Here is a 25,760-nt window from a genome sequence, read left to right on the forward strand (position 1 = left end):
TTTCCACGGCAAAGGAAAAGGTGCAGTCATTTTGCGTGAATAGAGATGGAAGTTTCTCTGGCAATGTTACTTCCGTCTCGTCTACAAGACATCTACTGTCGATAAGTGAAGTGGCGGGTTTGGGAGTCAAGCCATTTATACCAGCATCTTATACAAGAAATGTTGGCAAGACATGCCATGTCCCAGTTCAATATATGGAAGAACTGGCTGATTTCCTGAAGGATTTTGGCGTGACATCTTTCCGTCGTCAGGCACACTACAATCGTCAAGATGGAGCGATAGAATCACACCTTCTGAGAACTGGTATTCTCCATTTCAGAGAAGACAAACCTGTAGCGCCCACCGATGCTGCTAAGCGGGGACGCTTAGGTCGGCGCTCTTGGCCAGCGCTTTTGGGCAGGCTGCGAATGACGACGACAATAAAGTTAGGCGGCGCGTGCTAACGGCGCAAGCATGGCACGCGCCAGTCGGTTCTAAACGCCTGCCGAGCTGGTCTCCTTGTTCTGGCGCTCCGCTGCGACCCCTCGGTTCTCGACAGTGGTGACCCGGACGTGATGAGATGACCGACCCCAGCAACCTCCCGCCTGACGCTACCTCGCGCCCACGGGACGTCGCAGCTCTACAGCTCCACCTGCCCACGTTCTGCCGCAAGAACCCTCAGGTTTGGTTCGCCCAGGTCGAAGCCATCTTCGATCTGCAACACATCACCTCGAAGATTTTGCGGTTTCGCCACTTACTTTGCAACCTGTCTCCTGAGGTAGCTCAAGAAGTGGCAGACGTTATCGCTGCACCTTTGAGTGATGCCCCGTACCAGCAACTGAAGCAGAGTATTTTAGAACGCACCATGGCGTCCGAGAGCGCGCGCCTCCAGCACCTGCTCACATCCGAGGACCTTGCAGATCGCCGCCCTTCCCAGCTGCTCAACAGCATGCGACAGCTCCTGGGCACAAGCAAGGTCGACCCGAACGGTGCGCTGTTGAGGGAGCTCTTCTTGCAGCGCTTAACACAGTCCACCCGCCTTGATTTGGCTGCTACAGAGGACTTGACCCTCGACCGCCTCGCCCAGCTCGCTGATCGAGTCCACGACGCGACTTCTCCTTCAGTCGCCGCCCTCTCTTCAACGCCACAGTCCTCAATCATAGCCCGCTTAGAGTCTCGGATCGTCCAGCTCGCTGTTTCCATCGACGCCCTTCGGACATCCTCCCATGACTAGCGCGGCTCTACCTCATGTCCCCGCTGCCGTCCCTCTTCCCTGACCAGTCGCCGCTCGTGCAGTCCTAGACGCTCGCCTATCTGCTGGTACCATCGCACTTTCCAGCACCGCGCCCGTCGGTGCAAGACCCCATGCGAATGGTCGGGAAACGCACCGCGAGATCACTGACGGCGGCATGTGACCTCGCCTTACAACCCGGCCGCCTTTTCATAGTCACGGATCGCATTTCCGGCCTGCGGTTCCTTGTAGACACGGGTGCCGAGGTCAGTGTACTGCCGTCCTCCAAGCGTGACCGCGTTTCTAAGTCACCTGGACCTACGCTCCGCGCGGCAAACTCTACCTCCATCGCCACGTATGGTCTGCGGTCCCTCACTCTCGACCTTGGCCTGCGGCGCACGTTCCGGTGGGTCTTCATCGTGGCCGACGTTCATCAGCCTATCCTCGGCTCCGACTTCCTGACCCATTTCGACCTCGACGTCAGCATGCGCCGCCATCGCCTGATTGACAGCAAGACGCGCCTCTCCATCGCTGGCGTTCTGATGGCTGTCGCTCCCACTGGCATCCGCACGCTGATTCCTTCATGCCCGTACGCTCGAATCCTCGAAGATTTCCCTGAAGTGACGAGGCCCTGCAATTTAAATCAGCCACCCAAGCACAGCGTCACCCACCATATTGTCACGCGTGGTCCACCCGTCGCAGCTCGTCCACGCCGCCTCTTCGGTGAGCGTCTGGCCATTGCTAAACGGAAATTCGAGCACATGCTCCAGCTAGGTATTATTCGCCCTTCCTCCAGCAGTTGGGCCTGCCCACTGCATCTGGTGCCCAAGAAAGAACCGGGCGACTGGCGTCCGTGCAGTGACTACCGGGCGCTCAACGCTCACACGGTCCACGATAGCTATCCCCTTCCACACATCCAAGATTTCACAGGCCATTTGGAAGGATGCAAAATCTTTAGTAAAGTGGACCTTGTCAAGGCCTATCACCAAATCCCCGTTGAGCCTGCCGATATTCCGAAGACAGCCATTACTACACCCTTCGGCCTGTTTGAGTATGTGCGCATGCCCTTTGGGTTACGCAACGCAGCTCAAACGTTCCAGCGATTCATCGCCGAGGTAACGCGTGGCCTCCCGGCTGTATTTGCCTACATCGACGACATCCTTGTCGCGAGTCGAAATCCACTAGATCACGAGCGTCACCTCCGGGAACTCTTCAACAATTCAACGCTCTCTCTCCAGCGCCTTCAACAATTTGGCCTGGTTGTAAACCCCCAGAAATGCGTATTTGGGTCTTCCGAGCTCGAGTTCCTGGGACACCACATCTCGGCGCTGGGAATTCGTCCTTTGCCCTCTCACGTCCAGGCTGTGAAAGACTTCCCAGCACCCACTACCCTACGCCAGCTGCGTGAGTTCCTCAGCCTAGTGAATTTCTCCCGACGTTTTATTCCGCACTGCGCTGAGCTTCTACAGCCACTGACTGACCTTCTTCGCACGACCAAGGGCTCCTCATCCGCAATTTCCTGGTCTCCCGAAGCTGAAGCTGCTTTCAGGGCTGCTAAACAAGCCGTCGCCGATGCGGTAATTCTCATCCACCCGAGAACTAACGTACCAACCCGCATCATGGTGGATGCTTCCAGTGTGGCCATCGGCGCTGTTCTCCAGCAGAAAATCAACTCCGAGTGGCGCCCACTGGGTTTTTTCTCTCGAAAGCTCCAACCTGCCGAGACTCGCTACTGCGTTTTTGGCCGCGAGCTGCTCGCCATCTACACCACCATCCAGCACTTCCGACACTTCTTGGAGGGCCAGCCATTTAATGTTCTCACGGATCATAAGCCTCTCGTGTATGTCTTCCGTACAAACTCTTCCAAGTACGTTGCACATGAACTTCGTCAACTGGCTTATATATCGGAGTTCACAACGGATATCCGGCACGTCAAAGGCACCGACAACGAGGCAGCTGATGCACTTTCACGCATCACCTCCCTTGGCACTTCATCGACTGTGGATTGGGAAGGTCTAGCTCGTGCGCAGATGGCAGACCCTGAGTTGCAAGCGCTGCGTGACCATCCCCGTTCCCTCCGTCTGCAACTCGTTCCTCACCCGTTTGTGCCTGGTTCCCTCTGGTGCGACATGTCAGCGGCGGCACCTCGACCCTTCGTTCCGGCTGCCTTCCGTCGTGCGGTGTTCCAATCACTTCATGACATCTGTCATCCCAGCATCCGAGCCACGCAGCGCCTCGTTACACAGCGGTATGTCTGGCCAAGCATTAACACCGACGTTCGCCAGTGGGCACGCTCGTGCCTCGCATGCCAGACCACCAAAGTGACCCGCCACACGAAGACTCCCACGCAGTCGTTCTTGCCACCTGGCTGCCGCTTTGACCACGTCCATCTCGATTTGGTTGGACCATTTCCTCACTCTCACGACTGCTGCTACATTCTAACAATGATCGACCGATTCACACGTTGGCCCGAAGCCGTGCCCATTCCGGACATCACTGCGGAAACGGTCGCCAAAGCCTTCGTTTCAGCATGGGTTTCCCGCTTCGGCTGCCCCACTATTGTGACAACTGATCGCGGCCGGCAATTTGACTGCACACTCTTCACTTCGCTCAGCCGCCTGCTTGGCACTAAGCACTTCCGTACCACTGCATACCATCCCTGTGCCAACGGCATGGATGAGCAGCTCCATCGCCAGCTCAAGGCTGCCCTCACTGCGCGCCTTGATCGCAACCACTGGGTCGACCACCTTCCTATGGTGCTTCTCGGCTTACGTGCCGTCCTTCGTCGTGAGCTTGGCTGTTCAGCGGCCGAACTCGTCTACGGCGCACCCCTGCGGCTTCCTGGAGACTTGTTCGTTCCTTCGACCCCCTCGCCCCAGCCGCTACAGTACCTCCAACGCCTGCAGGACTGCATTCAGCAACTGCGCCCCATACCGCCTCGATCATCGGAGCACAGCATCTTTGTGCACCCGGACCTTGCGTCTTCATCCCACGTGTTCCTCGGACGAGACGCTGTAAAGGCGCCTCTTACACCATCCTACGACGGACCGTACCGTGTCCTCCACAAGACGCAGAAGTCCGCCACCATCGTTTTGAATGGCCGCGAAGAGGTCATTTCATTAGACCGCCTCAAACCAGCCTACGTCGAGACGCCTCCCAAGGAGCTCCCCGTGGACGTCGCCGGCGCACCCGTCGATATGCTTGCAACTACGACAGCCCCTTCTCTGCCTCGTCGACGAGTACATTTCGCCGTCCCGTTTGGGCGGGGGGCCCTGTAGCGCCCACCGACGCTGCTAAGCGGGGACGCTTAGGTCGGCGCTCTTGGCCAGCGCTTTGGGGCAGGCTGCGAATGACGACGACAATAAAGTTGGGCGGCGCGTGCTAACGGCGCAAGCATGGCACGCGCCAGTCAGTTCTAAACGCCTGCCGAGCTGGTCTCCTTGTTCTGGCGCTCCGCTGCGACCCCTCGGTTCTCGACAAACCAATGCTGCAAAGGGTTCACTTGGGTTTCACATGTCATTTTGTAGAAGAATAACTTGGTCCTGCACTGAGATGTACAGCTGCCAGAGATTTGGACATTTAGTGAAGAACTGCCGCAGTCCACGTTGCTGCAAGATATGTTCAGATGACCACAACCACTCAGAGTGCAAGTCTGTGTGTCAGCCAATGTGTACCAACTCTGGCGGAAACCACACAGTGTCCTACTGTGGGTGCCCGTAGAATACGACTGCCTCAAAGCTATGTAGACTCGAGTTGATATATGAAAGGCTGCCTCCTCGTAATGCACCCCCACTTGACCTTGATACCGTAAGAAATGCGCCTCCATTTCCTAACAAAGAGCAGGGGCAAGCGGATAATTTGAACAATTCTGCAGCTCTAATGGAATAAAGTCGACAGCGTTCGGACAGCGAGCGACACAATCCATCTTCAAAGAATGCTGCTTATCTTGCCAAGGTGTCGCGTCAGAATCATTGACCTTTTCAGCAATGACCTCTACCATTTATATACAGCAACCTCATCTAACATCTCGGCAATTGCCTCTGCATTTGCCGCAACCACACCAGTCATCCCAACGACCATCCCAGGTGGCGACCTGCTCCGATCACAATTGGAGCTTCAACACCGTTTGGTGGTTATGCATCTGTACCTGTGGCACAGGTAATCCTGCCCATGCTATTCACAGCTCTGCGAGCCATTATCAGTGCCATTACACAAGCAAACAAGCTGCCAGAGGTAAAAGCACTGTTTCTATGGAGTAGTTGGTGCTTCCACAACCACCAACAGCTCCACTGCAGGCCCACAATGAATAAGTGTTACAACAATGTTTGCATATTTCAGTGGAATGCTAATAGCCTTCGTATTAAGTCAGCTGATTTTCGCAAACTATTAGCTCAACATAACTTTCCTGTTTTATGTATACTGGAGGCAGGTGTACGAGACGATATTTCAAACTATGTGATATATAAATCATCGTGCATTGCTGGAAATAGCAGAGCGATGTTATGCGTGAGAAAAGACCTGCCATCCTATTTAATACAGTCGATTGATTTAGATATACCGGAGTTTGTAGCATGCAATATATCATTTAGAAATAGATACATCACAGTGATAAGTCTTCATGTACAAGGTTTGAACAAAATATCTGTAGACAGCTTGGTGAACGTGTTGTGTATCACAAACTCATATGTGCTGGTTTGTGGTGACTTCAGCACCCATAACATCATCTGGGGCAGTGGACATATAGATTCCTGTGGAAATGATATCAAGTCTGCAGTAGAAGAATGTAATTTGACCGTGTTGAATGACAGCTCTCTAACGTTTCTACATGGGTATCATTACTCCAGCTTTATATATGTTACCCTGTTCTCCCATCACCTTCTTGCATTGAATGGTCAACGGAAGTAGAAACGCATGGCAGGGATCATTTTCTGGTTCTAGTGACACATAATTTTATGCAGAGTGAGGGAACTCGACGCTACTCGAAATATACCAAATGTCAAAATTTCCATCTCTATTTAACTAACTCATTGGGCAAAAATACGAACGTTCAAAGTTTTGCAGATATTTTGTGTGAGTCTTACAAGACCTGCACAAAGCAAGTCGTTGTCCCAAATGAATACGCTGCAGTTGACGGGGAATACAAATGTCTAAAGGCCAAACTACACATACGCGTTCCGGTGCGCGAAAGCTTGTGCCCACGCGCCTCACGCCTGCGCAGATGGTGCAGAACAGATCGTAGGCGTCGAAGTGCAGCTCGAGCACAGATATCTATAGCCCAGACCACACGTACGCTTGCAGACACGCGCAAGCTCGCGTACGCGTGCCCATGCATGCGCAGACAGTGCGGCACGGCTCGTACGCGTCGAAACGTGTCGCGATCTCGGTGAACAGGTCCTATCTTATCGCGCGCTTGGGCTGCCTCGCGTCGGCGCGGCTGGCTACGCAGCGACGGCGCGGTACACATTCAACTCTCAGTGAAGCAGATTTATACCTTGCAAGAAAGTGCCGTTTCTTCACTTTTTGTGCTGATCTAATAGCTCTAAATCTGTAACAATTACGGTTATAGATATCGAAGCATTTTGGAACCCTGTATTAACGAAGTACGAAGTGGCGTCTGCCAAGGCGTCATTGAGTGAAGCCAATGAGCACGCATTGTCGCGCGCACTTGTGGACGCAAACCGCCATTGTTCGCTAGGTGCAGCAGGGGCAAGACGCATGGACGCGAACTTGCACGCATCCGCAAGCGTACTTGTGGTCCGGGTATAAGAGCAATTAGAAGACAAGCAGAATATGCTTACTGTCGCAGTGGAAAACTTGATTACTACAAGATGGCGCAGAAAGTTAAATCAACTTTGTGCAGACGCTTATAGAAATTAGGTATGAGACAATGGCGAGATACTGTGCGTCGTCTCACTTCACTCCAGTTCCCAGAATATGGTCAGTTGTCCCAGCTTTTAGTGATGTACTTACCCAGAGCCATCCTTTATGAGTCCTTGCCGTAACTCGAAACACTGCTCAAACATCTGTTGCTAAGGAATTCTTCCAACTTATAACCGGACCAGGGATTCTGTTTGCTTTCCTACAATTTGCAAGTTCCACAGCACTAGCAGAACAGAAGGTTCATGCGTGCTTTATGTCACAACACCCTCAGCTTGACTGAGTAACTTAGATTAAGTGTGGTCTTATGTTATCTTTTTTCTAGGTGCTACTCCTAATTTAGCTCTTAGACAAGCCGTGAACATGAGCTCCTGTCCAGAATACTTGAAAAACGCGCAGGCTCCATAAGCTTTCCAGCTGGCATTACAAAACATGTGCAGTTGCACTGTTTGATTTCCTGGCTCAACATTCACCCAAGAAGGGACAGCCTGGGCAGGAATATAATGCAGCTCTGACCATCAGTTCCCCGCAGGGGCGTCTGCGTCAGCAGGCGTTTGGTGAGTTGCGCCACCACGTACCCGAGCACACGAGGTTTGGAACCTCCCGCGTCTAACCGTGCGCGGCTTAGCCGTGTCCGGGGAAAAGGGGATCCTGGGGGTTGAGCCAATGCCGGGTGTTTGGACCTTTACGGCCCCTCGGCGGAGGCAACACACCCCTTTGGCCTCGGCTTCACGTAGACGGCACCCCCGGGCTGACCCATCCGGGGGAAATCGGTAGTCGCCTTTTCCTGTCCTCCTCTTCAATCTTCGTCTTTCTCTCTCACTCTCAATCTATCCTGTCTTCTTTTCCATTTACTTCCAGCTTTCCTGGCGGCGAGGGTTAACCTTGCGTGTTATAACCACCCTTGGTTATACGTATTTGGTTATAGCGGGTACGTACAGCTGACGTTTGTGGGACTTGTGTTTGCAGGTCCTACATCGTCCCCTTGTTGGGCTCCATGGTGGGTGGCTGGCGTTCCTGCCGAAAAATTATTGTTTTTATGGCTTTTTCTTTCCCCGCATTACCCGATCGCCCCCTTAAGCGGGGGCGCACCGAAGACGTATTCAAATTTTTTGGCCGGCAAAGTGAAAATTTCCCTCGATTCCACGTAATCCATTGTGAAAAACCCGAAAAGGCGGTGAGAACGATCTCACCTTTTCTGGTTTCAAAATGCCTGACAGAGACAATAGGGGCCGGCTACAAAGCTACGAAATTGGCTAGCGGCGACCTTCTTCTTGAACTCCGAGATATCAAACAACATGAGAAACTGCAGACTCTCGTATCAATTGGAGACTTTCCTGTCACTGTGACCCCACACCGCACTATGAACACCAGTCGTGGTGTTGTTTCGGATGATGATTTGATGGAGCTAAGTGAGACAGAACTATTAGAGGGATGGAGTGACCAAAATGTCATCAATGTCAGAAGAATCAAGATGAGGCGTGACGGAAAAGAAATTCTGCCCAAGCATCTCATTCTAACCTTCGGCTCAAGTGTGCTGCCCGAGACTATCGAGGCAGGCTACGTAAAGCTCAGAGTCAGGCCGTATATCCCTAATCCCCTGCGATGTTTCAAATGCCAGAGGTTTGGCCATAGCTCCCAGAGCTGTCGAGGTCGAACTACTTGTGCCAAATGCAGTGCTTCTGAACACACATCTGAGTCGTGCAATAATACTCCACATTGTGTAAACTGTGAAGGAGAGCATGCCGCATACTCGCGGTCCTGCCCATCCTGGAAAAAAGAAAAAGAAATTGCCACGATTAAAGTTAAACAAAATATTTCATTTAAAGAGGCACGAAGGCAGGTGGCCTACCTGCCAAAAACCAGTTTTGCCGATGTGACGCGTCAGGGGGCAGCGTCGCAGCGGCTTCCGGCTGCTGTCCGGCCCGCGCGTAGTGAGCCGGCGGTGAAGCCATCTGCCCCCTCGGCGGCTGCAGCTAGCACTGCTCCGCCATCCCAGAAGGGGCCATCGACCTCCGGGCTGGTGGCCTCTAGGGTCCCACCTCTTGAGGCGAGACCCTCAAGACGAACACACCGCTCGCAAGAGCGGATGCCCAGCGCCTCAGGAGAGGCGATGGACACAACCTCCAGCCAAGCGGCGCATCCAGCGCCTATGGAGCGGCGGGGATCTCTCGACCGCTCCAAAAAAGAGAAACTGCGCATTACGGGGCCTGAGAAGGGCTCTGTAATCTAAGTTATCTCACACCTAAGCACACAGCACCAATCTCCTTTTCAATATGGGGACGCAAATAGTTCAATGGAACATCAGGGGCCTTATTCACAATCTTGATGACGTTAAAGAACTCATTCGCAAATACAGTCCCAGGGTGCTGTGTGTTCAGGAAACACACCTCAAACATACGCAAACAAATTTTCTTCCACAATATTCTATTTTTCGTAAAGATCGTGATGATGCAGTCATGTCATCCGGCGGTACGGCTATTATAGTTGATAGAGGTGTTGCCTGTCGAGAACTAAAACTTCGTACGCCCCTAGAGGCAGTTGCTGTGCAAGCGGTGTTGTTCAACAAGCTAATTACAATCAGCTCTGTATACATACCACCTAACTATCAACTTCACAAAACCGAATTTCAAAATTACATAGATGAACTTCCTGAGCCATACATCGTTGCCGGAGATCTAAATGCGCATCACACTCTATGGGGAGACTCCCGTTGCGATGGAAGAGGGCGCTTAATCGAAAACTTCCTGTATTCATCTGGTGCATGCTTGCTCAATAAGAAGGAGCCGACGTACTATAGCATTGCACACAACACCTACTCCTCAATTGACTTAAGCATAGTATCCAGTACTCTCCTGCCGTACCTCGAATGGCACGTTATTAAGAACCCTTATGGAAGTGACCACTTTCCGATAGTTCTAAATTACACAACACAGGATGAATGCGCCCCATATGTTTCTCGGTGGAAGGTTGACTCTGCGAACTGGGAACTATTCAAAGAACTGACACGTTTAGACAGGGACATTTCTCGTACCAATATCGACAATGATGTGGCTTACTTAACTAGTTTTATAATAGACGCTGCCACAAAATGCATTCAACAAACGAATGGACTGTCTAGTAAACGCCGCATTCCGTGGTGGAATGCCGAATGTCAAAAGGCAAGGAAAAAACAAAACAAAGCTTGGGGGCTGCTACGTGACTGCCCAACAGCCGAAAATCTCATTAATTTTAAACAAGCAAAGTCGCAGGGCAGAAGAACGCGTCGACGAGCTAAGAGAGATAGTTGGGAGAGGTATGTATCCAGCATTACTTCGTATACTGATGAGAGAAAGGTCTGGAACCGAGTAAATAAACTAAAAGGCCGACAGTCTCACCCTCTACCCCTAGTAAATACCCAAGGAGACAGCCTGGAAAATCAGGCAGACTTTCTAGGTGAGCACTTTGAACAAATCTCGAGTGCATCAAACTACACACACACTTTCCTGCGATTCAAAGAACACGCAGAGCGACAACACATTGAACGCAAATGTGGAAGAAATGAAGCGTACAATCGCCCATTCAGTTTAGCTGAACTTCACGCATCTTTGAGTTGTTGCCACAACTCGGCGCCAGGTAGTGATCGCATCATCTATGAAATGATCAAACACTTACACTCGGAAACACTAAATATACTTCTATCCCTTTTCAATGCTATATGGGCAGCTGGATACATTCCATCTGCTTGGAAAGAAGCTATTGTTATCCCCATACTTAAACAAGGCAAGGATCCCTCTCTAGCCAGCAGTTACAGACCAATAGCTCTAACAAGCTGTCTGTGCAAGCTCTTAGAAAAAATGATAAACCGACGCCTAATCTGTTTCCTGGAAAATAACAAAATTCTAGACCCCTTCCAGTGTGGTTTCCGAGAAGGTAGATCGACAACAGACCACCTCGTTCGCATCGAGGCCAGCATCAGGGATGCCTTTATACATAAACAATTCCTTCTTTCAGTATTTCTTGACCTAGAGAAGGCATACGATACGACATGGCGTTTTGGTATCCTTCGCGACCTTTCTTCAATGGGTGTCCGTGGCAACATGTTGAACACAATCGAAAGCTATCTCTCTGACCGCACGTTTCGTGTAAGAGTGGGCAACAGTTTGTCTAGATCATTCACCCAAGAGACCGGTGTGCCACAGGGAGGCGTGCTTAGTTGCACGCTCTTTGTCGTAAAAATGAATTCACTTCACACAGTCATTCCACGCACCATGTTTTACTCTGTATACGTCGACGATGTGCAGATAGGTTTTAAATCCTGCAATCTTGCTATCTGCGAACGCCAGGTCCAGCTTGGCTTAAACAAGTTATGTAGATGGGCGGATGAAAATGGGTTTAAAGTGAACACGCAGAAAAGTACTTGCATGCTTTTCTCCAAGAAGGGAGGCGCAACGCCAATCCCTAGTATTTTTATTAATGGAGATGAACTCACTGTCAGCAGTGAACATAAATTCTTAGGAATCATCTTGGATTCAAAACTAACGTTTATACCCCACATCAAATACCTCAGGACGAAATGCATGAAAACAATGAACCTCCTTAAGCTTCTGTCCCACACCACATGGGGTAGCGACAGGAAGTGCCTATTGGACCTGTACAAAAGTCTTGTGCGTACACGTTTAGACTATGGTGCCGTTGTGTACCACTCTGCCGCACCGTGCGCGTTGAAGATGCTAGATCCGATTCATCATTTAGGTATCCGCCTGGCCACGGGTGCTTTCAGGACAAGTCCTATACAAAGCCTATACGCAGAATCAAACGAGTGGTCACTTACCTTGCAGAGGTCATACTCTAGCTTTGCATATTTTCTGAAGGTACACGCAAACCCTGAACATCCATGTTACGCTACCATAAATGATATGACTTGCACCACACTGTTTCGTAACCGACCTACAGCAAAGGAGCCCTTCTCACTGCGTGTGAGGAAGCTCAGTGATGAAATGGATGTCCCACTTTTAGAACCTTATCTAAAAGCCCCAGCAAAGCTCTTACCACCATGGCAGTGGCAGCTCATTAAATGTGATACGTCGTTTGTTCATGTTACAAAGCACGCTCCAGAGGCACACATTCGAATGCACTTCCTCAAACTTCAGCTAAAGTACTCATGCCCGGAATTTTATACTGACGCATCGAAGTCCCATGCAGGCGTGTCTTATGCAGCCGTTGGTCCGTCTTTCTCAGAATCTGATGTCTTGCACCCGGAAACAAGTATCTTTTCCGCGGAGGCATACGCAGTAATAGCGGCTGTTAAATGCATCAGGAAAACCAATCTACCCAATGCTATCATATTCACTGACTCTTTGAGTGTAGTAAAGTCCTTAATGTCACTCCGCAAACACAATAACCCTGTACTCAACGATCTTTATTCACTTCTGTGCACTGCGTACTTATCTAACCAGCTTATTGTTATCTGCTGGGTGCCTGGCCACAGAGGCATCGAAGGGAACATGCTAGCAGACCAGATGGCCACATCTCTTACAGCGAAAGCTAGCAACACTTTCATATCTGTCCCTGTGACAGACTTGAAGCCTTTTCTCCGCAGAAAAATTAGGACCTACTGGCAGCAAATGTGGGACACTGAAACGTCGAATAAGCTGCATTTAATTAAACCTCAGTTGGGTAATTGGCGACCAACAACAAAAATACGGCGAACTGAAGTAATTCTTTGTCGACTAAGGATAGGCCATACCTACGGGACCCACTCTTATTTGCTGTCTGGTGCTGAACCTCCCATCTGCGTTAAATGCGGAGAGACGCTGACCGTCCTACATGTCCTGGTAGAGTGCCGCGAATCAGAAGCTGAAAGAAAAAAGCACTTTCCTCTAGCTTACAAACAGAACGTTCCTCTTCATCCAGCAATGTTCCTTCATGTGGACTCATTTTATTGCGATAGCAATTATATGGACACTCAAAAGCAGATTTCTGCCGTCGGCGTCGCCGTCGCCGTCGCCGTCGCCGTGAGGTTCCGTATGACGTCATTTGGAGATGAAATCGTCGCCGCGCGCCGAACGCTGTATGTGCGAGTGAAAGGGCGCGAGGGGCGCGTCTTTCACGGGGAGTGAACGCACGGCGGAGAACAAACGCGCGTTCTGCGCCGTGCTCGCTTAAGGGCTGCAGAAGTAGGCGTCTCTTTTCTCCTTTACAATCACCATATATGTAGAGCAAACGCGCCTTCTTCGGACGCGCGAGAGGCCGTGGGGGAGGGGGAGGGAAGGGAGGCGACGTTTAGCTGCGGCACCAAGTGCCTATTTATATCAGAGGCTCCAGCAACAGTCACCAACGCCGCACGCATTTTGAGCTAACGCGGGCAAAACGCCGATGGCGTCGACAACAGTTCTGCGTGTTGTTGCTACCAAAGCCGCTCACCTTACTTCGTATGACATTGCTGTGTTGCTATCGCATTCATTGCTTCGCCCTTAGGGCGAAACTGTGACATTTTTTTAACAGCAAATCACTTTTAAACTACTTACATGATGTTGATTCATTACAAGTTCTACGGCAGATAAATTCGTAGCATGACCTCTCAACAGAGGCTACTGCTGCGATACTAGCATTTGTATGGCACGTGCATCCAAAGCCTTGCACGCAAGGTTCCTGATGAGGCAGCAGTGCCACTGGCACTTACAAATTTTAGAAAATCATTCTTTCAAAACATGTTTTACGTCTCACAGGACACTTTAAAGCAATTGTCATAATTTTAATACATTTATGTTTTACGCACTGTACAGCGACTCTGCTTTTAGGCCCATATACAGCCGCGTTCATACGTTTCCACTTCACTGTTCAATGAAATATCCATAATCACTTGCATGGCGCTCTTTGGCCAGACCTGGCCCTTGCGCCACGAAACATCACATATCATCATCATCATCTGACCATCAGTTTCTGCACTCTACAGTTCACGTAGCTTATCGTTTTAGCCAAACTTTTGTTGCCACAGCTCTTGGAAGAAGTAGCTTTGCTTGAACACTGAAAAGTGCAGTATTTCTAAGGGGGTCAAATATTCTTGATAAAGTCTGCAGAACAGACGTCTTGAGTGAAAAGAACTTCGTTCAGAAAAAAACTGTTGTTTGTGTGAAGGTGCTTTTTTCTTGCTCGTATTAAAAGCATCCCCTAATTATGCATTTGAAAAAAATTGTTCCGGCCTGCTCATCGGCGTTCTTGCTGCGACAATTTGCACGTTTCATAAAATATATGGTGTCCTCAGTATGCTGAATGTTCTGCTCGGACTCCATCACCCTGCACGTCGTTAACTGAATAAAATGCAGCACTATAGGTCCTGCTTTCGGCTGTGAATAATTATGTGCGAAGATACAGCCTCTTGATCACACTTTTCGTGACTGTTAGGATTTGTTGCCTGTTTTACGGAAAATCGAAATAGCGGCTTGTAGAGAAGCCATTCTTTATTGCTTACGTTGATGTGTGCATCAGTTACTTAGATACACTGAATGCAGGCCCTAAAAAATTAATGACAAGTATGGGGCTCCTGCTTTGCCCAGGGGGCGCTGCGAAAATGGTGCTAAAGAGCACCCTCCGTCCTGAATTGGGTAGTGCCAAGCTTGGTCGTCTGCTTCAGAACGCACTTTTATATTATGGACCCGCCACTTTCGGTTGTGTTATACCACGGCCTGCAGCAAATATCGGGCGCTGAAGATTTTTTTAGGGGTGGCACGCTCCGTAAAGGCAAGAAATTATGCAACGCCAAATATGTGTATGCTGTTCAAGAAATAAGTGGCGAAGTTTTAGCGTGGTGTCAATTGCAAGTGAAGTGAGTCGCAAACGAAGTTGAACTTCAGGTTAGCTGGTACTACTCAGATAACTTTTCTTGCCGCCGCCAGATGCCGCTACCATAGCTCAAACTCCAGCGCAAGATGCCCATATCCGTGGCAACGCCTCCTAAATAAACTATGCCTGGAACGTCACTCTTTTTTCCAGAGAGCTCCCTGCCGCATGTTGTGACCACGTGCCGTGCGAGAGCGCTTGCCTCTTTACCGCCTGGTCATGTGACACCATTGGCGTAGCCAATGGCCTAGCTGGGCGCAGCCGGCAGTGCGCTGTCCGCCGGCGTAGGTTTCAGCGTTGCTGACGCTGAGCGGAAATTTGCAGCTCTGCAGCAAATATTTGTACTAAAACAAACTGACCAGCGACAAAAAGCCCCATAAGGTGACTCACATCATCACACAACAGCGATCAAAAAACTACTTGAGTGTCGTCTGCATATAGCCGCGGTGACAACGCACCGTCGGCAAGGCGTCGTCTTCTCCTGACAAGCCAGCCACTCGGCTCCCGGCGGCTGCGGGCCCGCATGTTTACAACGATCGCCCGTCAGAGGCGCTCGCCTCCATACCGGTGGGGGAGAGAAAAATCTGAGGGTAGGGCAGCGAGTTTGCGGCTCACATTTGAGGCATAGTTTTTATAGGAGGCGTTGCCCGTGGTATACTTGCTGTTAGGCCTAATGTTAGGCCTAACTTAAGAGACAGGAAGAGGAGTGAATCAGAGAGCAAATGGGGATAGCAGATATTCTAATTGACATAAAGAGAAGAAAATGGAGCTGGGCAGGCCATGTTATGCGTGGTGGACCATTAGAGTTACAGAATGGATGCCAGGAAAAGGGAAGCACAGTCGAGGATGACAGAACACTAGGTGGGGTGCAAAACGCAAAAAAATGCAAAATGCAACAAAAAAGAATATGCAGACGGTGCTTATGATTTCCTGGGCTATGACAGTGATGGCAGCAACCTGTACTTCGGTGATGATAATGCCTTGCATGGTGCCCTGGGCGATGTTGTTGTGAACTTTGTGAGAGGTGGCAGTAGTGCTGAGGACTGCGAGTCACTGATCGACAACAGTGTGTACAGTTGTTTTATTCTGTATGAATAAGTCTGTTGACGACATACTACTTCACGGATCAGAAAAGATTGGAATCCATTCATTTTGCGGTTGTTTTTTTTACCTTTCGGATTCGACTAAAACTTGTGGTCTCAGAAGGGTCGAATTAACAGAAGTCTGCTGTACTTTTGATGGCGCACTATCGGATTGGATGCAGTCGTGCCTTAAATCACGTGCGAACAGTATTGGAACGAGTTGGAATCCTAAGGAATTCTTGGTACTGGAAAACTGAAAAATGAGGACTGGGTGTTTATGTCTGCTTGTGATGCTTTGAGTGGTTCCAGTGCAACATGAAAGTTTTTGTGCAAGTGGCAAGAGAATTTCACTTCTGCAATTCACAAATTTTGTCTGTGCCCGTTTGGCTGTCCATTTTCAGTAGTGACCGGCTGCCACGCTCTACTGACTTTCTTGCTAAAGGCCCCTGCAGGCCGCCTTGGACGCCGAGCTTTGTGCCTACAAGAGCAGGTACTTATTTTATGTATTGCACAAGTCTGGACGCCTTCATCATTACGCAGACTGCTTGTCCAGATATACAATCATCCCACCCAACTTGAGCAATATCGATAACAATGCCCACGTTCGGCCCATGCTATGTCATAACAGACCGTCTTAGGTCTGGGGCATCTGATGCATGGATCCGAATGTTTACTTTGGATAGTGCAACTTCACACCAACACAGTGTTCACACCGATGGTGTTGAGCGCCTGTTAGTTGTGGCACTTAGGAAATTGGCTGGCACAAGTTGGAATCAGCTAGCCCGAGACGGGTAATTGGAGATTGCACGGAGAGGCGTTCGACCTGCAGTGGACATAACTATATGATGATGATGATAGGTCCCGCCTGCAGTTTTTACTTTGGGGCCCCTTCTTGTATTATGCTGTTTTTGCACTAATTTACTTATCAATAAAAGTGAATTGTTGTCATTGGCTTTTTGGCTACCTTTTGGCTACTTTTTGTCATTGGCTGTACATGGTAAATTTTTCTGGTTCTTTATGACTGGTTCCTTTAGTAGTGCTTGTCTATTTTTTTAATTTTACGTGTGTGTACAAGATGATGCAATTTTGTTTTAGGCTCATTTTCTTAGTGGCTTTAGGCTCATTTTTGAGAGTTGAAAAAAATTCTGCTTCTTGTAGGCTGTCACTAATGTCGTTGATTCGCTGAAGCGGGTGAACGCCCTTGCGAGTGATCTTGTTGAGGGGCCAATAATCCGCACCGAAGCGTACAGAACCATCTATGTAACAAGGGCGACGGGAAATGCCCATGGACTGTGGGAAGGTTGGATCACTTTGAGGGGGAGCATATCAGCCACTTGTTCATTAATAACGCGATGTTCTGTAGCAGATACACTATATGGGCGTTGCCGCAATGGCAATTGGGAGCGAGTGTCGATGTGCGTAACAGCTGACATCCCACCCCAGGGAATGTTGCCCTACATCGAAAGAACGAAATTCTTCTAAGATGCACGGAAGGTGAGATCGCTGGCCCGGTGTGAGGTGATCGGCAATAGAATTAAACGCATCTGCGGGCAATGGGCCAGACGTAGGAATAGAGCCTACCGTACTGTAATGGGCACATTATGTGTCTTCAGGAACGTCCATAGTTTGCACGTCTTCAATAGCTTCGACATTGCCAAGACATTCGCCTCGGAGCAGCATCAGAGAGGATGGGAACGGGTAATAAACAAACATAGCGCTGGAGCCTTGTGTGATGTTCACTGTCGCAGAAGGTAGCAGTAGACCTTTTGAAGTCGAAACGCGGCCAGACGGAGGAAGTTGTGCGGTGGCGTCGGATAGGCTGCTGCAGTACATAGAGACAACCATGGACGAGTTGGGAGGGACGTTGGTGTCGTGTCTGACGAGTAGTTTGTTCGGAATAGAACCATTGTTGGCTAGCGTCAAATCTGAGAGTGGCGACAGTTCTATGGTGAATTCCAATGGCAGATTCGGAGTGGCCGACGAACTCTGCACCGGAGCACTCCACTTCGGCGGAGGGCAACCAAAGGAAATCTGCAAATGGAACACAGGAACTCCATCCGGAGCAAATGGCAGGGGGCGCTAGCGCACATCTGCTTCCGGAAGCGCTCAGCATTCGTCGTGTTTCGCGCCGTTTTTCTAACCTGTTCAGCTAGTTCGGCTTGAATTCGCATGTGCTGTGTATGAAAAAAAGTTTCGCTTTAAATTTTTGCCTCCTGTGTTATGATGGAAATCACACCGCGTGTAAGTGTCCCCTTGTCGTCGATGGTGAACCCGGCATGTGCCGACGCGGAAGGTGAGTGGATTTGGCTATCCTAAAAAAAACTTTCGTGCATGTGCCCTGCTGTGCGCGGGCTCACACAATGTTTCTCATCGATTTCTGCCGCAGTGTGTGAAGTTTGTGGAACGGTAGCACGGATGTGTCTTGTCTTACTTCTAAGTCCCTTTTACGTTGTTTGTTGAATAACAGCTAGAAACATAATTTAAACACATAATTTAAGTTTTATTTTCCTTCCTTAGATGTGTAACCTGTAATTCGCTGGTAACAATACTCTTGCCGAAGCTGTTTTCTGTTTATTTTATTTGCAAGTGCCAGCAAAAACAACCGAGGCATTAATGATTATTCATGAGTCGGTTACTTTGCTTGATATCTCAGTGAAAAATGCAGTTTGTGAAAAAGATGCTGTATTATTTGTCGTTCACGTTCGTTTCTAAATGAACACAGATCCTGTTTTTCAGCTTGCTTATAAACTGTTTAATTATTAACAGTAAAAAGAAGAGTGGCGTGAGTACGCAGTGGCACGGAGGCAGTTTTGCGATTGCAGCCGTCACGGTGTCGTCTCTTTTCACCTGGTGGCTTAGCGCTGCACGGCCAAGCCCTCATTCTCATCCATTTTTAATCTCTTCTTCTTTCTGGGGTTTTATGTGCCAATACAAGTTCTGATTATGAGGCACGCCATAGTGGAGGGCTCCGGATTAATTTTGACCACCTGGGGTTCTTTAACGTGCACTAGAACGCAAGCACACGGGCGTTTTTGCATTTCGCCTCCATTGAAATGCGGCCTCCGCGACCTGGATTCGATCCCGCTATCTCGTGCTCGGCAGCGCAATGCCTTAGCTGACTGAGCCACCCCAGCGGGTCTTTCAATCTCAATTTTCAATCTCAGATCCTGGAAGCAGTGTGGACAATCTACTGCAGCATGAAGCCAGGGGACCAAGCCAGAGGACCAGCCGCCGCAGTAAGCCCATGTGCCGCCAATACCTAATTGTGGTTTGAACTTTTTCAGGTGCAGCCTGTGAATGGACGGCAGGCGAAATGAAGTTGTTGCTTGATTATTACGTGCAATATTTCGTCCAAGGGGGACCCATGAAAAAAATTTTTAAATAAAAAGGAAATGTTTGACCGCATCAAGGAAAATCTCAATAAAACAATGGGCATAACGAGGACCGGAGAGCAATGCTGCCGTCGCTTTAAGACTGTAATTAGGCGCAAAATGTCTGCAACTGTTCGCAATAAGAAGTTGGGGAATTCTCCCAGTGAGGTGCCATACGGCGAGGAGCTGGCCAAGATAACTGCTCTGGACAACAGCGTCGAACCAGAGGAGTTGCGAGATGGTTACGGCGTCATTTTGAGAAAAGGTACAGGGAGTGCGTCCAGAAAAAAAGGAACTTCGTCAGGGAAGGGGGTGGAGACGCCGGATGGAGCGCAAATTGATGAAGAATTGCAAAGCTCGCAGAGTACTCGTAGTAGTTCATCAACAGGGCAGACAAACACCGCTGAGAGACAAAAAACCAGGCCCCCGCGTTTCACATCAAGATTGCAAAATATCAAATTTTTTCTTGAAGAAATGAAGCAGCCGCAAGCGCAGAAGGAAGCACAGAAAGCAGCACGACAAGAGGAATGAAAAAAGCAAAAAGAGAAAAGCCAGGAAGAGAGGGCGAGACAGCACAAGGAGAAAATGGCACTGCTGAGCCGTGTCCTTGGCTTAACTGTAGATTACAATGACAAGTGAAAGAGAAAGTAAATAAACTTATTTTATTAAACATTTGTTTGTCCAACTTCAACATAAACTTTGAAATTTCACACGTTTTACACATAATGCGGTATACATTCATACACAGTATTTGGACAGGCATATAGTTATACAAAAATAAAAAGGAAATTAGCGAGGGTGGAAATGAAAAACAAAAAAAGCCATCAGACTGTACAAGCGAATGAAATCTGTACGTCTAGTATTTTTTTTCACCGGGAACAAGTGCGCAACTTCCGCTTCTCCGGCGGCTGAAACATGATGTCGAAAACTTTTTTGCATACGTTAGCTTCTTCATCGCTTGAGTCCTCACTGGTCAATTCAGAACTAGAGCTAGAATCATCGCTCTTCGCAAGAAGTAAAAGTGTGAGCTGACGCTGCGATGCACCACTCATGATTGCTTCTGAGCTGCGACTCGCCTGATGGCAGTTCAAGGGTGCGCGTGGAGAACGAGTGCACTCAGGCAGATCGTAGTGTCGGTCACGTACGCCACGCTCTGCACACGCGCGGGGTGCCTGCGACTTCCGCTCGAGTCCGTTTTTTGCGGAGATTAGAGCTGCTCCGTGGAGTGAATCTGGGGGCGGAGCTGCTCCAGATCTGCCAATGAAACATACAGGGAGCACTGTCAATCTGCCAATGGAACAGACTTGCTCCGCATGGAGCAGAAAGACTGCTACCGGAAGTGCTCCGATCCTGCCATTGGAATTTGCCACTAGTTCGGCACGTGTGCGATGAATGACGGCATTGTGGCGGGAGAGAAAATCCCAGCCGAGGATAACGTCATGAGAGCACGACGAAATGACAATAAATTCGATGGTGTATACATCGTCCTCAATGACAACATGAGCGGTGCACGCCTCTATCGGGTGAATACGCTGTGCTCCGGCTGTGTGGAGGGACAATCCAGTAAGAGGCGTCGTGACTTTTCAAATCAAGCGACAAAGTTTTGCGTCCATAACTTATATGGCAGCTCTGGTGTCCACGAGTGCAGATAAGTGAAACACGTCTTTCACAATCGTCGGGCTATGTTGAGGACTTCTACGTTTCGATGGCAACTGCACGCGATTACAGTAGAGTGGGACATAACCTACGTAGCTGCACGCAAACAGATTTGCCAATTGTCAGATGTACGCCACCGATTCGCTGTGGCAGGTCTCATCCATGTTGGAGGACAGAAAGCAAGTCTATAATCGAGGCAATCCACAGCTCCTTGCACTGCTCGAAAGTGATAGCCTCAAGGTTGATGAAAGAAACAGCGAGCTGGGATAGTGAGCGGCAGGTATTGTCGTCAGGCAAGGGAGAGCATGAGAGGGTGTCGGCGTCAGAACGTTGGCGTCCGTTGCGGTACAGCACGTGGATATCATAGCCCTGCAGGCGAAGTGCATAGCGGGCAAGACGACCTGAAGGATCCTTCAATGATGACAGCCAATATAGTGCATGGCAGCCTGTGACGACATCAAATGGGCAGCCATACCAATAAGACCGGAACTTAGCTAGAGCCCAGATGACCGCCAGGCATTCTTTTTTGGTGACAGTGTAATTAGTCTCGGCTTTCGTAAGGGTACGACTTGCATAGGCCACGACATATTTAGGAAAGCCAGGTTTGCGCTGTGCAGAGCACTGAGGTCAACACCACTGACATCTGTGTCAGTGGTGTCAGATTTTGGCGATATCTTTCCATCGTCAGGCACACACAATCGCCAAGAAGATGGAGCGATAGAATCGCACTCTTTGAGAACCGCTATTCTCCATTTCAGTGAGGACAAACCAATGCTGCAAAGGGTTAAGTTTGGTTTCACATGTCATCCTGTAGAAGAATACCTTGGTCCTGCACCGAGATGCTACAGCTGCCAGAGATTTGGACATTTAGGGAAGAACTGCGGCAGTCCACGTTGCTGCAAGTCTGTGTGTCAGCCAAAGTGTTCCAACTGTGGCGGAAACCACACAGCGTCCTACTTCGGGTGCCCACAGAACACAGCTACCTCAAAGCTACATAGGCACGAGTAGATATATGAAAGGCTGCCTCCTCATAATGTGCCCCCACCTAACCTTGATACCGTAAGATGTGCGCCTCCAACTCCCAACAAAGAGCAGGAGCAAGTGGATAGTTTGAACTATTCTGCAGCTTTAAAGCAATCAGGTCGACAGCGTTCGGACAGCGAGCGACACAATCCATCTTCAGAGAATGCTACTCATCTTGCCCAGGCCTCGCGTCAGAATCGTCGACCTTCTCAGCAATGACCTCTGCAATTTACACAGCAACCTCATCTAACATCTCAGCATTTGCCCCAACTGCACCAGTCATCCCAACGACCATCCAGGCAGTTCTTCAGCGATCTGCTTCGATCACAGGTGGAGCTTCAACACCGCTTGGTGAGTATGCGTCTGTACCCGTGGCACAGTTAATCCTGCCTATGGTATTCACAGCTCTGCGAGCAATTCTCGGTGCCATTACACAACCAAACAACTTGCCAGAAGTAAAAGCACTGCTTTCTATGGAGTAGTTGGTGTTTCCACAACCACCAACAGCTCCAGGGCAGGCTTACAATGAAAAATCGTTACAATAATGTTTGCACATTTCAGTGGCATGCTAATAGCCTACATAATAAGTCAGCTGATTTTTACAAACCATTGGCTCAACATAACTTTCCTGTTTTATCTATGCAGGAGACAGGCGTACGAGACAATTTTCATCTTTCAAACTATGCGATATATAAATCATTGTGCATTGCTGAAAATAGCAGAGCGATGTTATGCGTGAGAAAAGACCTGCCATCCTATTTAATACAGTCGAGCGATTCAGATATACCGGAGTTCTTAGCATGCAAGATATCTTTTAGAAATGCATGCGTCACAGTGATAAGTCTTGATCTACAAGGAAGGTTCAAGCTAAATATCTGTAGACAAACTCATATGTGCTGGTTTGTGGGGACTTCAGTGCACATAACGTCATCTGGGGCAGTGAACATAATGATTCCCGCGGAAGCATTATCGAGTCCACAGTAGAAGAATGTAATTTGCCCTTGTTAAATGACAGCTCTGCAACGTATTTATGTGGGTACCATTACTGCAGCTTTATATGGGTTACCCTCTTCTCACATGACCTTCTTGATGGCATTGAATGGTCAACGGACATAGAAACACACGGAAGTGATCATTTTCCGGCAGTACCGCACCCAGGATCTCGGCCAGGGGGGGGTTGACAGTTGGCCAAACCATCTAAACAGCACTAATTTCGATTTCTTCATGGGAAATTGTCAAAAAATGCGCTTCTTGCGAGTGTGCACACGATTGCGCGTCTTACATCTTAGTTGCAGTACTCAAATGCGCAAGGAAAGAAAAGGGGTTAAACAAAAGGGGGGGTTAAGTCGGCCTCAGGAGGGGGGTTGCAACCCCCGAATCCCCCCCCCCGTCGGTGCGCCACTGTTTTCTGGTTCTGGTGAAATATCGTCTCATATAGAGTGAAGGGAGGGACCCAATGCTACTTGACATATACCAATTGTCAAAATGTTCGTCAATATTTAACACAAATACGAACTTTCAAAGCTTTGCAGATATATTGTGTGAGTCTTAGAAGACCTGCACAAAGCAACGATGAAACTAGCTGAGTGTAAAGATGAAAAGCGGAAGGCAGAGCGAGGGATGGGGAAAAGAAAAGCCATTGGGGAGAAGTAATCAATAGCAGGTATTGGCAGAGATGACCTCCTGCCTCTTTCGCTACAACTACGTATATATGGCACAAAGCTGTGTAAGAGGCACAAGCAGTGCGTTTTTGTAGTGCCTGTTCCAGAGAATGTAGAAAGTAGTAGCATATTCATACAAAATGCATACCTGCCTACGTATTATTACTGTGACTGGAGCAACCCAACAGAGAAATACGAAGATGTAAGCTTTGCAGGCAGTATCGGTCTTAAGTATGAAATTATATTGTTGACATCGAGTTGGAAAATTATTGTTCGGTATAAAGTCCGGTTCCTGCCATAACTAATTAATAAAGGAAATGTTTCTGAGCGAAACACCATGTAAAATTGTACATGCTAAACTTGCAGGCATTGTTTTCCTACAAAATTTGCAGATACAGGGCACCTCTCCATTGTGAGAGCAGTAGGCTCCTTCAACCCTGCATAGCTTCAAAAATTCATTCGGCAATGTTTCACGAGTCACGTAGATTCAAAAAGCAAACTGCAGTTTAAGCATGGAAGCAGAAAGGAGCTATAGCATCTTTTAGAGAGTATGGCTTGGAACACTCTGAGCATGCACTAAACAATGAGCCTCCGCGGCAGCCAAGGGAACTGGAGTGAGCGGCATTCCTGCTGTAATGTCACTTGGAAGACAGCAGCGCCACTACAGCTTCTCGTTTATAATAGCAGCGCTGCACGTTTGGCATGAACAGAATGTTTAGTACGAACTCCTGTCAGATCCCTGGGTTGTCTCTTAGCAGCAAGTGGTTAGCACCGCTGATAAACTGAACTGTTAACAACGTGCTGTGGCTATGACCACTCTGCTCTTTGCTAACAGCTAGAACAACTTTAAAAATTCATTTCATTTACTTTACTTTCAGGCGTTACAGAAAGGAGTGGGAAATACATCATAGATTGACAACAGTTGGTTAAAGGTTATACAACAACTATGCCATAGTGGCACAATAAAAGAAAAAGAACTAGCCAATGATAACGTTTTGCCATGTTTAAGTACAGGCGATTTATTGCGTAGTCTTTAACGTGGTGGCATCTTCAATTGAGACTATGCAGGTGGGCAGGTTGTTCCATTCTTTAGTTTAGGGAACAAGATATTAGAGTAAATTTTAGTTCTACACAAAGTAACATCAACTTTTATACTGTGGTCAACACATTGTGACAATTAGGAGCAATAAAAATGGACTATTTAAGGTTATCTTTGAAATAACTGAGTTTGTGAAATGAGCATAAACAGGGAAGCATTCCGCCACACCAATGTCAGGAAGATCTAACATTTTTTTTATCAATGGTAAACTAGCAGCCTGGGAGTAGTTAAAGGTTATAAAACATGCTGAATGGCTTTAACTTTTTTAACAGCAGTGGCAAGCAAGTTAGTATGTAGATACCACACAGTGCATGCGTACTAGAGTTTGGAACGCAGAAGGATTTTGTACAATAACAATTTTAACGACATAAGGGCACGATAAAAATGGCAATGGATAAAACCAAGAGTACTGTTGGCATTGTTAGTAATGTGACTGATCTGCGTTGGCCAGGCAAAGTCGTTATAAATGTGTCCACCTAGGTACTTACAAATACTCACGAAAGACAAGGGGCTGCCTATTAGGCAATAAGTACATGGTTCCAGGGGCCTCGTCGTTTGTGTAATGCTCATGGCTTTCTATTAGTATTTCATTTGATTTATGAAGGGTCAGATCAAGAGGAAATGTTGTTAGGTCAGATGAGATGTTAGGTCACTGAAAGACAGATGTTTCAGTAGGGCTTGCAATTTTTTCTGTATGTGTTGCAATTGTCTGTAAAAGCTCTCATGCAAGAAGTAATATTTATTGGTTTACCAATAAAAAAAAAAGAGGACCCAGCACGGAACCTTTAGGAACACCACTTGTTACAAAACTTTATATCGTAAAAGCCTTCAATGAATGGAAAGAGTTGTAACACAAAGAGCTTGAATGCCAACTAGAAACAAGAATTCACAGTAGTGGAGCTCCAAGCAGCATTAGCATTATAAAAGGATGGTGCTTGGCCCAGAAGGAATACACAGTGT

General features: G+C 48.5%; 1 protein-coding gene and 1 long non-coding RNA gene across 2 annotated transcripts in view; both read left to right on the forward strand.

Annotated features, from left to right (window-relative positions):
* Nucleotides 1-25,760, forward strand: part of LOC119463685 (zinc finger protein 782-like) — a 112,585-nt gene that overhangs the window by 34,358 nt on the left and 52,467 nt on the right. The window lies entirely within an intron of this gene.
* The window catches only part of LOC119465344 (uncharacterized), a 47,975-nt gene that overhangs the window by 8,391 nt on the left and 13,824 nt on the right, over nt 1-25,760 (forward strand). Inside the window, exon 3 of the long non-coding RNA XR_007463581.1 lies at nt 16,392-16,480. This is a non-coding gene — a long non-coding RNA (uncharacterized LOC119465344). The remainder of the gene's footprint in view (nt 1-16,391; nt 16,481-25,760) is intronic.

The sequence above is a fragment of the Dermacentor silvarum genome, chromosome 9 (genome assembly GCF_013339745.2).
Source record: "Dermacentor silvarum isolate Dsil-2018 chromosome 9, BIME_Dsil_1.4, whole genome shotgun sequence".
Classification (NCBI taxonomy): domain Eukaryota; kingdom Metazoa; phylum Arthropoda; class Arachnida; order Ixodida; family Ixodidae; genus Dermacentor; species Dermacentor silvarum.